Raw genomic sequence first — 11,191 nt, 5'->3', positions numbered from 1 at the left:
TGTTGAAGCACGTGAGACAACACGGGCGAGAGAGAGTAGCGTTGTATTGTAGTACTGACAGAGCAAGTTCAATATTTTTATTCCAGTGCCTGGGCTCCGGTTCCGAGACCTATGGATTGAAGAATGTCATAAACTCACATTATTCGATCTCAGGTTCGTGGAATCGCGAGACTATAGGAAACGAATGTCTACTACGGATCAAATTGGCAGGAACCATTCGACCAGGGAATAACGGTTGCTCTGATTTAGGGATAACCCTGGATATTATCAAGACAATTACGAAGTATGGGTAAAGCAGCGTCTGTTAAGATTGCACTCTCTCCACTCTATTTAGTTGATTTGCAGCTCCCGGGAATGCAGGACGTGTTTTGCAGGTCGTGTTTTGCAGGTCGTGTTTCTTGTAGGAATTTTCAAGCAGCTATTTTATAAGTATGAACCAATCCACATAACGGCTAAATCCTGCACAATTTCGGTATTTCGGATTAATGTGACTGTGTATGGTTGCTTGAACCAAGTGAAGTTATCAGCAGTTTACCATCTGGTTTATCAATACTGTTTCTGCGTACAACTTAATTCGTACGCAATTTTTCCCAGGCTGGAGAAAGTGCAAAAATGCTGACCGTCTAACCGACATAATAGACATTCTTTAACCTTGCAAATAGTTCAGTGGTGATACTTTTTGCACCTGGCTGGCTCTATGCTGGAATACTCGTGCGGTTTTGATAAACCCAGAGCAGTGTGAAAGGTTTCAGAGTTGTGACCACTGGTGCAGAAAATCGAAAGGACAAATACGCAGTCGGGGTGCCCCAGGGATGTGTAGCTTCACAAAGTGTAAAGGCAAGTGAGAGAGAATCAAGTGCGGTGGCGGGAAGTCAACCCCGAAGTGCTGCTTGTGGCAAGAAACCAGACTCAGAGCAACGTCTGGGCAAAGTGAAATATCAAATTTTCCGTGTGTACAGTTTTATGTTCGCTTCAGTGGAGCTTAAATTGAGTTGGGCATCCTTTGACTACCAGTTGCAATAAATTTGGGGATCTGCTTTTTTTCTTCGTGGTTTGAATCAACAGATATTGAATTTCTTTGGCCGCCGTGAGGCTTAGTGCAAATATGAGATAAGAGCAGCTTTTGTTAGCCTATTTGGTAAGTACATTTATGTTAAAAAACCTATTTTAATCCACCTAGCGGTGCAATTGTGCCTTTCTCAATCATGAACACGCGAATGTTTGCGTTGTTTATATTCATTAAAAGCTTTCAAATGAATATATTACATTTTATTATTATACATGACATGACAAATATACAAGAAAAAATCACTATTCGAGTTCTAAAATTTTGTAAAAGAAAAAACAGCTACATTAATATTAAATTGAAAAAGTCGATTTTTACAGTGATTGCAAAGCCTTTCTTTATATGAGAAAGGCAAAAAGGTGCGAAATCGGCAGTCCCAAAAAGTCGATTTTCATAAAAAAAAAATTTTCGAGATAACATAAAATCTCGACGTTTCATGCATTTTAAAGATGTTTGGCATCAAAAACGAATTTGATTTCTGAAATTTGAAAAAAAATTTAGTTCCGGCTTATATGGGAATTTCATATGTGACCGGATGGATTAGTCTATATTTCCGGACGCATCCAAGCGATCCGTACGAAATTTTAGAGACATCTGTGGGGATACTATAGCTATCATTTGGGACAGTGTTTGTGAAAATCGGCCCAACCATTTCCGGGAAACTGATGTGAGTACGTCAATTTTGAAAGATGGCCGCTTTTCCCGGGCACTTCCGGAACCGTTTATGGTGGTCAATGTAGTCAACGAAAGTTTGGTTGGCCGTCGATGACCTAGAACAGCAAATTTAAGTTGTTTGAGAGACATTTTAGCGAAATTTTTACCTTTTTTGCTTTCATCAGAGTATCGATTTGAATCGCAATTTGCTATGTGATCGCACGCCACAACCTGTAACTCCGGAACCGGAAGTCAGATCGGGATGAAATTAAATAACCATTTACGAAGGCGCAACACCTTTCATTTGAGACTAAGTTTGGTTGAATCGGTCTAGCCATCTCCGGGAAACCGATGTGACTGTTATTCTGAATTTGGATACTTCCGCCGGGGCTTCCAGAACCGATGATGGTGGCCAATGTGGCCAAAAAGACATTGAATGGATGTTAGTGACCTAATACTACAAATCGAAGCAGTTGTGGTCATATTTTGGAAAAATTTTCACCTTTATACATTCATTGCAGAATTTATTAAAATCGACATTTTCTGCGTGATCGTGCTCACCACCCTGTAATTCCGGAACCGGAAGTCGGATCCATCAGAAATTCAATAGCAGCCTATGGGAACGTTGTATCTTTCATTTGAGACTAAGTTTGTCAAAATCGGTTCAGCCAGCTCTGAGAAAAATGAGTGACATTTTTGGTCACACACACAGACGCACATACACACACATACATGCATACACACATACATACACACGCTCAGACATTTGCCGAACTCGACGAACTGAATCGAATGGTATATGCCACTCGGCCCTCCGGGCCTCCGTTAAAAAGTCGGTTTTCAGAGCAATTGCAATACCTTTCTATTGAGAAAGGCAAAAATTTTACCTTTTTACATTCATCGCAGAATTCGTTAGAATCAAGATTTGCTGCGTGATCGTACGTATCACCCTGTAATTCAGGAACCAGAACTCGGATCCACACAAAATTCAACAGCAGCTGATGGACCTTCCATTTAAAATCAAGTTTGTCAAAATCGGTTCAGAAAATTCCGAGAAACCGATGTGGACAAATCAACAAATTTTGTTTTGTAACCATACTCTTCAACTCGTAATCCGGAACAAGATGTCGGTTGAAAATGAAATTCAATAGCAACCTATGAGAATAGTATACCTTTCATTTGAATCTTAGTTTCTAAAAATCGGTTCAACCATCTCCGAGAAACCGATGTGGACATTTTGTTAACAAATCCGCACATACACACACATACATACATACATACATACATACATACATACATACATACATACATACATACATACATACATACATACATACATGCACACATACATACGCACATACAAACACACATACATACACACAGATATTTTGCGATCTCGGCGAACTGAGTCGAATGTTATATGAGACTCGGCCCTCCGGGCTTCGGTTAGGAAGTCGGTTTTTGGAGCAATTGCATAACCTTTCTATATGAGAAAGGCAAAAGAATAGTATTTAATTACCTTAATCAGCATGAGTTCAATGTTATCTTCATGTAATTATATTTTGAAATGTTGGTGGAATGGGTTTGAAAGTGGAGGGAATGGGGGGTTAGTAGAGTGAGAGTGGAGGATGCGTCAGAAATCCTTCATCTTATTTCGGTATACGGGGTGGATGAAGGAAATGCGGGCGTGAGGGTGGTCCAAGGGGAGGGGAGTGATGAAGGAGGGAGGTGTAAGGGCAAGGCGGGGGTAGGAGGGGCGGCTACGTAATACTCAACTGCATATTTTGCCTTCCATTTGAGACTTGGTTTGAGAAAATCGGTTCAGTCATCACCGAAGAACCGATGTGACTTTAATTGTGGAATATGCCCGGAATTCCGGACTTCCGGAATCGTCGATAGTGGACAATATATTCAAAGAATGTTTGATTGGCAATCAGTGATCTAAATCTGCGATTAGAAGTAATTTGGTGACCATTTCAATAGTTTTTAGCCTCTGAGGTATTACGATTGTACCGATTTATATGGGAAATTCCAGTGTATCCTTACTAACACACCTGTAACTCCGGAAGCAAGAGTCAGAACAGAATGAAATTCAGCAGCAGTCAATGGCATTACTGTATCTTTCATTTGAAATCAAGTTTGTAAAAATCGGTAGAGAATTCGTTGGGGAATGGGTGTGATATTAGCTTAGGAACTTGGCGGGTTCCCCGGGGGCGTCATGAACCGTCATAGGTGGCCAATGTGGTCAAAGCTGCTTTGATTGATCATTAGTGATCCAGACGCGCAAACTAGAGTAATGTTACATCAATTTTAATATGTTTTACATCATTTGAACATCATGGTGGTACCAGTTTATATGGGAATTTGCTGTGTGACCGCACTCTTCAACCCGTAACTCCGGAACCGGAAGTCGGATCAACTAAAAATTCAATAGCAGCTTATGGGAGCGTTATACCTTTCAGATGAAACTAAGTTTGCGAAAATCGGTTCAGCCATCTCTGAGAAAATTGTGTGAGTTTAAATGACACACACACACATACACACACATACACACACACATACATACACACACACAGACATTTGCCGATCTCGACGAACTGAATCGAATGGTGTATGACACTCGGCCCTCCGGGCCTCGGTTAAAAAGTCGATTTTTACAGTGATTGCATAGCCTTTCTTTATATGAGAAAGGCAAAAATGATTATTTGCATAAAACAACCAAAAAGTTCTTACATAACTTGCCAAATAAATTTCTAGAATGTAATTTTGAGCTACGTATGAAAATTATCATTATTATATATGCAAAAATTAAACTATTTGTAAAAATAAGCTTTGGAAATGCTTCGCTAGAGAAAGTGCTGGGCCCACAATTCGTTTTTCATGAGAAATAAAGAAAATTATGAATAAGGTCTTTGGTTCAAGCCGAACAGGATGGGTTTTGATAAACATTTGAGGATTTATGATTTTTGGTCTATTTAATTAGTTAGCAGATGAAAATGAGAAAATAGAAAAATGAATAAATAATTAGATTGCGCTTTTATTTAGAGCAACATGGAGAATCTTTTTGGATTTGTTTGTGCCACAATTCACCTTAGCTGCTATATTCATCCCATCCATTTGAATGCATTAGTGAGAACAGTGTCTGCTATCTCTATTCAACGTATTATGCCAAATGGTAAGATGGCTAAGGGTGCGTTGAATTCGACATTTTGTTTTGCTACATTACATTTTTTTTGTTATGTAGGAAGTGCAATCCAATCACTGCAAGCCGAGTTACAACCGAAATAGTGTGACATCCTGGCTAATAAAATGAATAAGGGCTCTTATACCATATTAGGTTATACTTTAAAAATGAAGTAAGGTCAAAAAATTACGATTGCGGTTAAAGAATGTTGAAACCATAGATTTTGCAATCCTCCGAAATTTGTAGTGTAAAAGATTTTTAGATCGTGCTTCGTACTTTAAAAACACATAACTAAAAATATTCACAGAATTAATAAAAATTTTCTATATTTACATTTTCATGGCATTTACCACATTCTTCAAAAGGACGATGCCAATTTGTAATAATTCGAAAATAAAGCACTCAAAACATTTCTTAGATTTATTACCTTGAAATTATCTATGAGACGAATTCTTTCATCTATACTAGCTCAATCATCTTAGCGTGTATCAAAGCTTTTCACACAATTTCACCATAAGTAATTACTAAACCAATCATGTTTCCAACTAAACGCTTCTTACTTAATTATAAACAAATCACTCGTTTTAGAATTTGAAATGACATGGTTTAAAATTAAAAACTAATGGGTCGATTTTTTCTAAGTATTGATTGTTTTTCCCAAACCAATTTCAAAACGCTGTGCGTATACATTCAAAAGCACGCAAATGGTTACCAATACGGAAATTATAAGCGATAAATTGATAGGTATTTGTCAGGGTAATGTTATGGTTGCATTATATTAAGAATTAAATGATAGGAAAAGATTCATAGATAAGCTTGATCAATAACATGTTTTGCCTTTCTCATATAAAGAAAGGCTATGCAATCACTGTAAAAATCGACTTTTTTACCGAGGCCCGGAGGGCCGAGTGTCATACACCATTCGATTCAGTTCGTCGAGATCGGCAAATGTCTGTGTGTGTATGTATGTGTGTATGTGTGTGTGTGTATGTGTGTGTCATTTAAACTCACACAATTTTCTCAGAGATGGCTGAACCGATTTTCGCAAACTTAGTTTCATCTGAAAGGTATAACGCTCCCATAAGCTGCTATTGAATTTTTAGTTGATCCGACCCCGGTTCCGGAGTTACGGGTTGAAGAGTGCGGTCACACAGCAAATTCCCATATAAACTGGTACCACCATGATGTTCAAATGATGTAAAACATATTAAAATTGATGTAACATTACTCTAGTTTGCGGGTCTGGATCACTAATGATCAATCAAAGCAGCTTTGACCACATTGGCCACCTATGACGGTTCATGACGCCCCCGGGGAACCCGCCATGTTCCTAAGCTAATATCACACCCATTTCCCAACGAATTCCATTATTTTGAATACCAATGACCAAGTATCTCATGGTGATTTCGGGAAGGTTTTTAAGAAGAATGTTAAAAATCCCATCATAACCTGGAGCTTTCATATTTTTTAACTTTTTCATGATGGATTTGATCTCATCATAGTTTGTTTCAACAATATCGTCTAGAGACAATACTTGATTTGAAACGTTTTCATATTTTTGTAAGACTTCGCTTTCAATAGGACTGACAACGTTGAAATTAAAATTATGGACGATTTCAAACTGCTGAGCAAGTTTTTGAGCTTTTTCTTCGTTTGTAAGAAGTAGGTGGTCACCTTCCCAGTCACCAGCTTAAGGTTTCTTAAGAACCTTGGAAAGTCTCCAAAAAGGTTTAGAATTTGACTTGATTTGTTCAACCTCTTTCGCGAAATTTTCATTTCTTAAGAGTGTGAATCTATGCTTAATTTCTTTTTGTAGATTCTAATAGATACATTTCATAGCAGGATCACGAGAACGTTGATATTGACGTCTACGAACATTCTTCAAACGAATCAGAAGTTGAAGATCGTCGTCAATAATAGGAGTATTATATTTTTTCTGTGTTGTTGGTACTGATAAATTTCTAGCATCAATCATAGAATTGCTTAAATTTTGTAATGCCGTATCAATGTCAACTTTATTTTGTAAATCAAGGTCATGATTAAAATTATTCTCAATATAAGTTTTGTACCTTTCCCAATTCGCTTTGTGATAATTGAACACTGAGCTAATGGGATTGGAAACAGCTTCTTGAGAAAGTTACTGGAAGATGATCAGAATCAAAGTCAGCAGGTGTAATCAGTTCGCTACAAAGGTGACTTTGATCTGTCAAAACCAATTCAATTGTTGATGGAGACGAAACAAATATTCTTCTTGCATAATCCATCACTACATTTCGGTATACTTTCCAAAACAAGTGGAAATCTCAAAAGGAAATTTGTTCAATAATCTTGAATATATAATCCAACCATTCCCAGAAAAAAACTATGGTAGGAAAAGTTTTGCTCCCGAGACAAGAACCTAGCTAATGCTTATGGTTGATCTGCATAGGAATTACCTATGTCATCAGAGACATCTGTTGGCTTGCTATAAGCTTTTCGGCTTATAGCAAGCCAACAAACTAAGAATGTTGTCTCTTTTTTCTTTGTCATATGATAGCACAACTCGATCACTCGAGAAATTGGCGCTTGTCATAATCGTGTTTCGCTATATCTCAGTAACCCAGCAGAATTTCAAAATTCTGAAAACGCGACTTTATGGAGATTTTAAAATTTAGTAACATGGCATATCTAACTCAGTTCACCCCAAAATGGCGTTTGTCATATGATAGCACAACAGCGACGAGCTGTCGATTGGCGCATCATGTATTTTCTTTGCTGTGGCATGTGCGATTATATGAGCAGCCGCAAGTTACTGAACTGTGGCTGGTGGAATAGGGGGTCCGTATAGCCCCGTACGCTCATTTCGCACAAAAGAAGTGAGCTACTTGAAAGTATCTGTGTGTTTACCCAAACAAAAATCATTCCATTAAATGGTCGGTGTTAAGTCAGACAGGACTAAGTCGCAAAACATCAAAAATGAGATAACGATAACACCGGATAAAGAATTTCTTCAGCTACATTCGACTTTTGCCATATTTGGAATATGTAACCATAAACAAAAATTATTGCAAAAAATAATTTTCAATTATAACGTAGAGGATGCTACGATTCAAACTTTAAATCCGTTTTTCTCGAAATCAATATTTTATCACTTAGTCCGGTCTGACTTAACACCGACCAAATAGAAGTCTCAAGGTTTCCAAAACACTTACCTTTTATTTTTTTCACATTTATCTGTTGCATTAATCATGGTTTTACCATTATAATGATTTTTGTTTTGAGGATGGCAAAAACATGTATCTCCTTTCTACAAAAAAAAAACAAAGTGTTAAATTCAGCTCTCAAAATTAATGTTTTAGAATAGCGGTTCCATGAATATGTACGACAGTCAGAAAGCATTGCGACTTCCTGAGAAATCAAGGGGGTCCGAATTACCCCAACTGTCTTAATAGCCCTGGGTCCCCTACTGAAAAATCAGTGCAAAGTCTTATAATAACGTCGTAATTATTGCGGCTGTTCGCCCATCTAAATATGGAAGCTGTTCTTCAATGTCAGCTTCTTTCACCGAACAGCCTAGATAAGCCGTGTAGTGTCGGTAGTGGTTGCTTCAACCGGCTAAGAATTACACTACAGACTACCTGTTTCAGTGGTAAAAATCTACCAAACAGGGAACCCCAATTCCATAGTGTCATGCGACCCGTGCTATGGGTAAAATTGTTGAGGGGGTTTAAAACATTCTCAATGGCGAACGGAGCCTGGGAAGAGTTGGGCGAACTCCCCAGTATGCTGCATTACGTAGCGGAACGTTCACTCTACACACCGGTTTTTTTCACCGATGATCCACTTAATTTTGCCGAAATTTTGTTGGCTGGGGGTTTGCTGAGACTCTCGGCTGATGGTAGTTCGGTGAAGTTTTGTTGAGTTTCGATTATCAAATTTCGATGTGTACAGATTAACCTGCCCAGAGGCCGTGTGGTATCCGGCCTAGAATTGAGCCGCTGGAGTCCTGCTCCCATGTCGTAGGAGGCGACTGAAAGTAGGAGACCCTAAGTCAAGGTGTAGTTCCTTCCCGAGGACTTAATGACTGGAGGGTCTAAAATATGCCAGTCGTGCACGGAGCATTTTGGGTTTTGCCCTTACTGTGTTATGCGAATCTCTGACACAGTGGACCATTATTTTCTTCGCAAATCGTGGGAATTAAATGATCATGTCCCATTTAAACCTGATATGGGTCGCTATATGCGTTAACATCCCAACTCGCTTGGTGTCCTCTAGTTGTTGTGCAATTTGTGTTGGAGATGAAATGTACAGTTCTCTAATCAACAATGGTTAGAATAGCACAAATCAATCTCCAACATAAACGTACAGCAACTATGAATTTATCACGACTCATGCAGGAAGGTAAAGCTTCCATAGCATTGGTTCAAGAACCGTATTTCCATAAAGGAAACTTCTATTTTAGAAAGTTACTTAACACTGCCTTCATTGCTTACAACAAGATAGGCATGACTAACCTACGTGAAATGCCTCGTGCTTGCATTCTTGCAAATAAGGCTATTGACGCGTGTCTCATATCGGAGCTCACAACTCGCGATATCTGTGTTGTCACAGTTACACTGACTGTCGGAAACGTAGACAAAAAATATATATATTGTTCAGCATACCTACCGCATAACGAATCATCTCCTTCTGATGATTTCAAAAGCGTTGTATCATATTGTAGCAGAAATGGGCTTCCGCTCATTATCGGCAGTGATGCGAATGCTCATCACATCATTTGGGGCAGCTCGGACATCAATCTGAGAGGCTCTGAACTGATGGAGTACATAAGTAGTACAAATCTCCATATTCTGAATGTGGGAAACCGACCAACTTTTGCGAGGTCTGGGAGGGAGGAGGTGTTAGACATAACACTTTGCTCTGATAGAATTTTGCATGAACTGGGAAATTGGCAGGTTCCAAATGAAACTGAACCGTCTCTATCCGATTATAAATATATATTTTTCGATCATTTTGATGTCACCTTCAATGTGGTGACATATCGTAATCCTAAATCTACAAACTGGGACCTCTTTTTGGAAAACTTGGCGACTAAATTTCATGGATATTTTCCAACAATTAGTCAACTAGACGACTTAGATGACGTCGTGGATACGACAAACTCATTCATATTAGCATCCTACGAAGAAGCTTGTCCACTTCGTACTGTTAAATCGACTAGGGGAACCCCTTGGTGGAGGGCTGAGCTTGAAAGAATGAAAAAAGTTATGAGAAGAGCTTGGAACCGGCGTCAGCGTGATGACTCCAGGGCTTTCAGGTCAGCTCGTAGTGCATATAAGAAATGTCTTAGATCTGCAGAACGGGCTGGCTGGCAAAGCCTATGCACTAATGTCTCTAGTCTGAACGAGGCTAGCAGATTAAATAAAATTCTCTCCAAATCGAATGATTTTCAGATGAACTCCTTAAAAACCAGAGATGGTGTTTATGTGACGGACGAAAAAGATGTTCTTAATTGTCTCTTCGACACACACTTTCCAGGTTGTATCGATCCGGAGTTGAACAATGTTCACAGATCTCATTCTGGTGATTCGGACTCGTGGGCGTTAGCATGCACATTGGTCTCCACTGAATCGGTCAAGTGGGCAGTTGACAGCTTTGCTCCATACAAATCACCCGGAAAAGATGGAATACTTCCCGTGCTACTGCAAAAGGGATTTGATATTCTTAAACATGTCTTGAAAAAGATTTTGCTTTCCAGTCTTGCTACCGGGTATATCCCGAAAGCATGGCGAGAAATAACTGTTAGATTTATTCCCAAAGGGGGGCGCTCAAGCTATGAAGAAGCCAAGAGTTTTAGGCCTATCAGCTTAAGTTATTTTCTTCTGAAAGCTTTGGAACGGATAATCGATCATCACATCAGGAACGTTAGTTTAGTTGAATATCCACTGCACAAAATGCAACATACATATCAGTGTGGGAAATCCACGATCACTCTGCTTCACGATGTTGTTTACAACATTGAGAAAGCCTTCTCGCTCAAGCAATCTAGCTTGGGTGTATTCCTAAATATTGAGGGTGCTTTTGACAATGTGTCCTTCCAGTCTATTTTGGAAGCGATGCGCGGTCATAGGATACCTGCATGTATCTCAGGTTGGATAAACGCAATGCTTAGTAACCGCATACTTTGCTCGTCACTGCGACAAACTGAGATACGGAAGTTGAGTATTTGCGGTTCTCCTCAGGGCGGCGTTCTGTCACCTTTGTTATGGAACTTAGTAGCTGACGGCTTGTTGATGAAACTCAATGAG

The 11,191-nt window shown here is 39.1% G+C and overlaps 1 protein-coding gene across 3 annotated transcripts in view; it reads left to right on the top strand.

Annotated features, from left to right (window-relative positions):
• The first annotated feature begins 333 nt into the window (after positions 1-333).
• Positions 334-11,191, top strand: part of LOC131692392 (potassium voltage-gated channel subfamily H member 8) — a 192,083-nt gene continuing 181,225 nt past the window's right edge. For 2 of the 3 annotated variants that reach the window (XM_058979409.1, XM_058979407.1), the window contains exon 1: positions 335-1,138. The gene's annotated coding sequence lies outside the window, so the exon portion shown is untranslated. Of the gene's footprint in view, positions 1,139-11,191 lie in introns of all 3 variants that reach the window. The other variant, XM_058979408.1, reaches the window with a different exon arrangement.

This window comes from Topomyia yanbarensis, chromosome 3, assembly GCF_030247195.1.
Source record: "Topomyia yanbarensis strain Yona2022 chromosome 3, ASM3024719v1, whole genome shotgun sequence".
In the NCBI taxonomy this organism is placed as follows: Eukaryota; Metazoa; Arthropoda; class Insecta; order Diptera; family Culicidae; genus Topomyia; species Topomyia yanbarensis.
The sequence above is the reverse complement of the archived record's forward strand: the minus strand, read 5'-3'. Positions and strand labels throughout refer to the sequence as shown.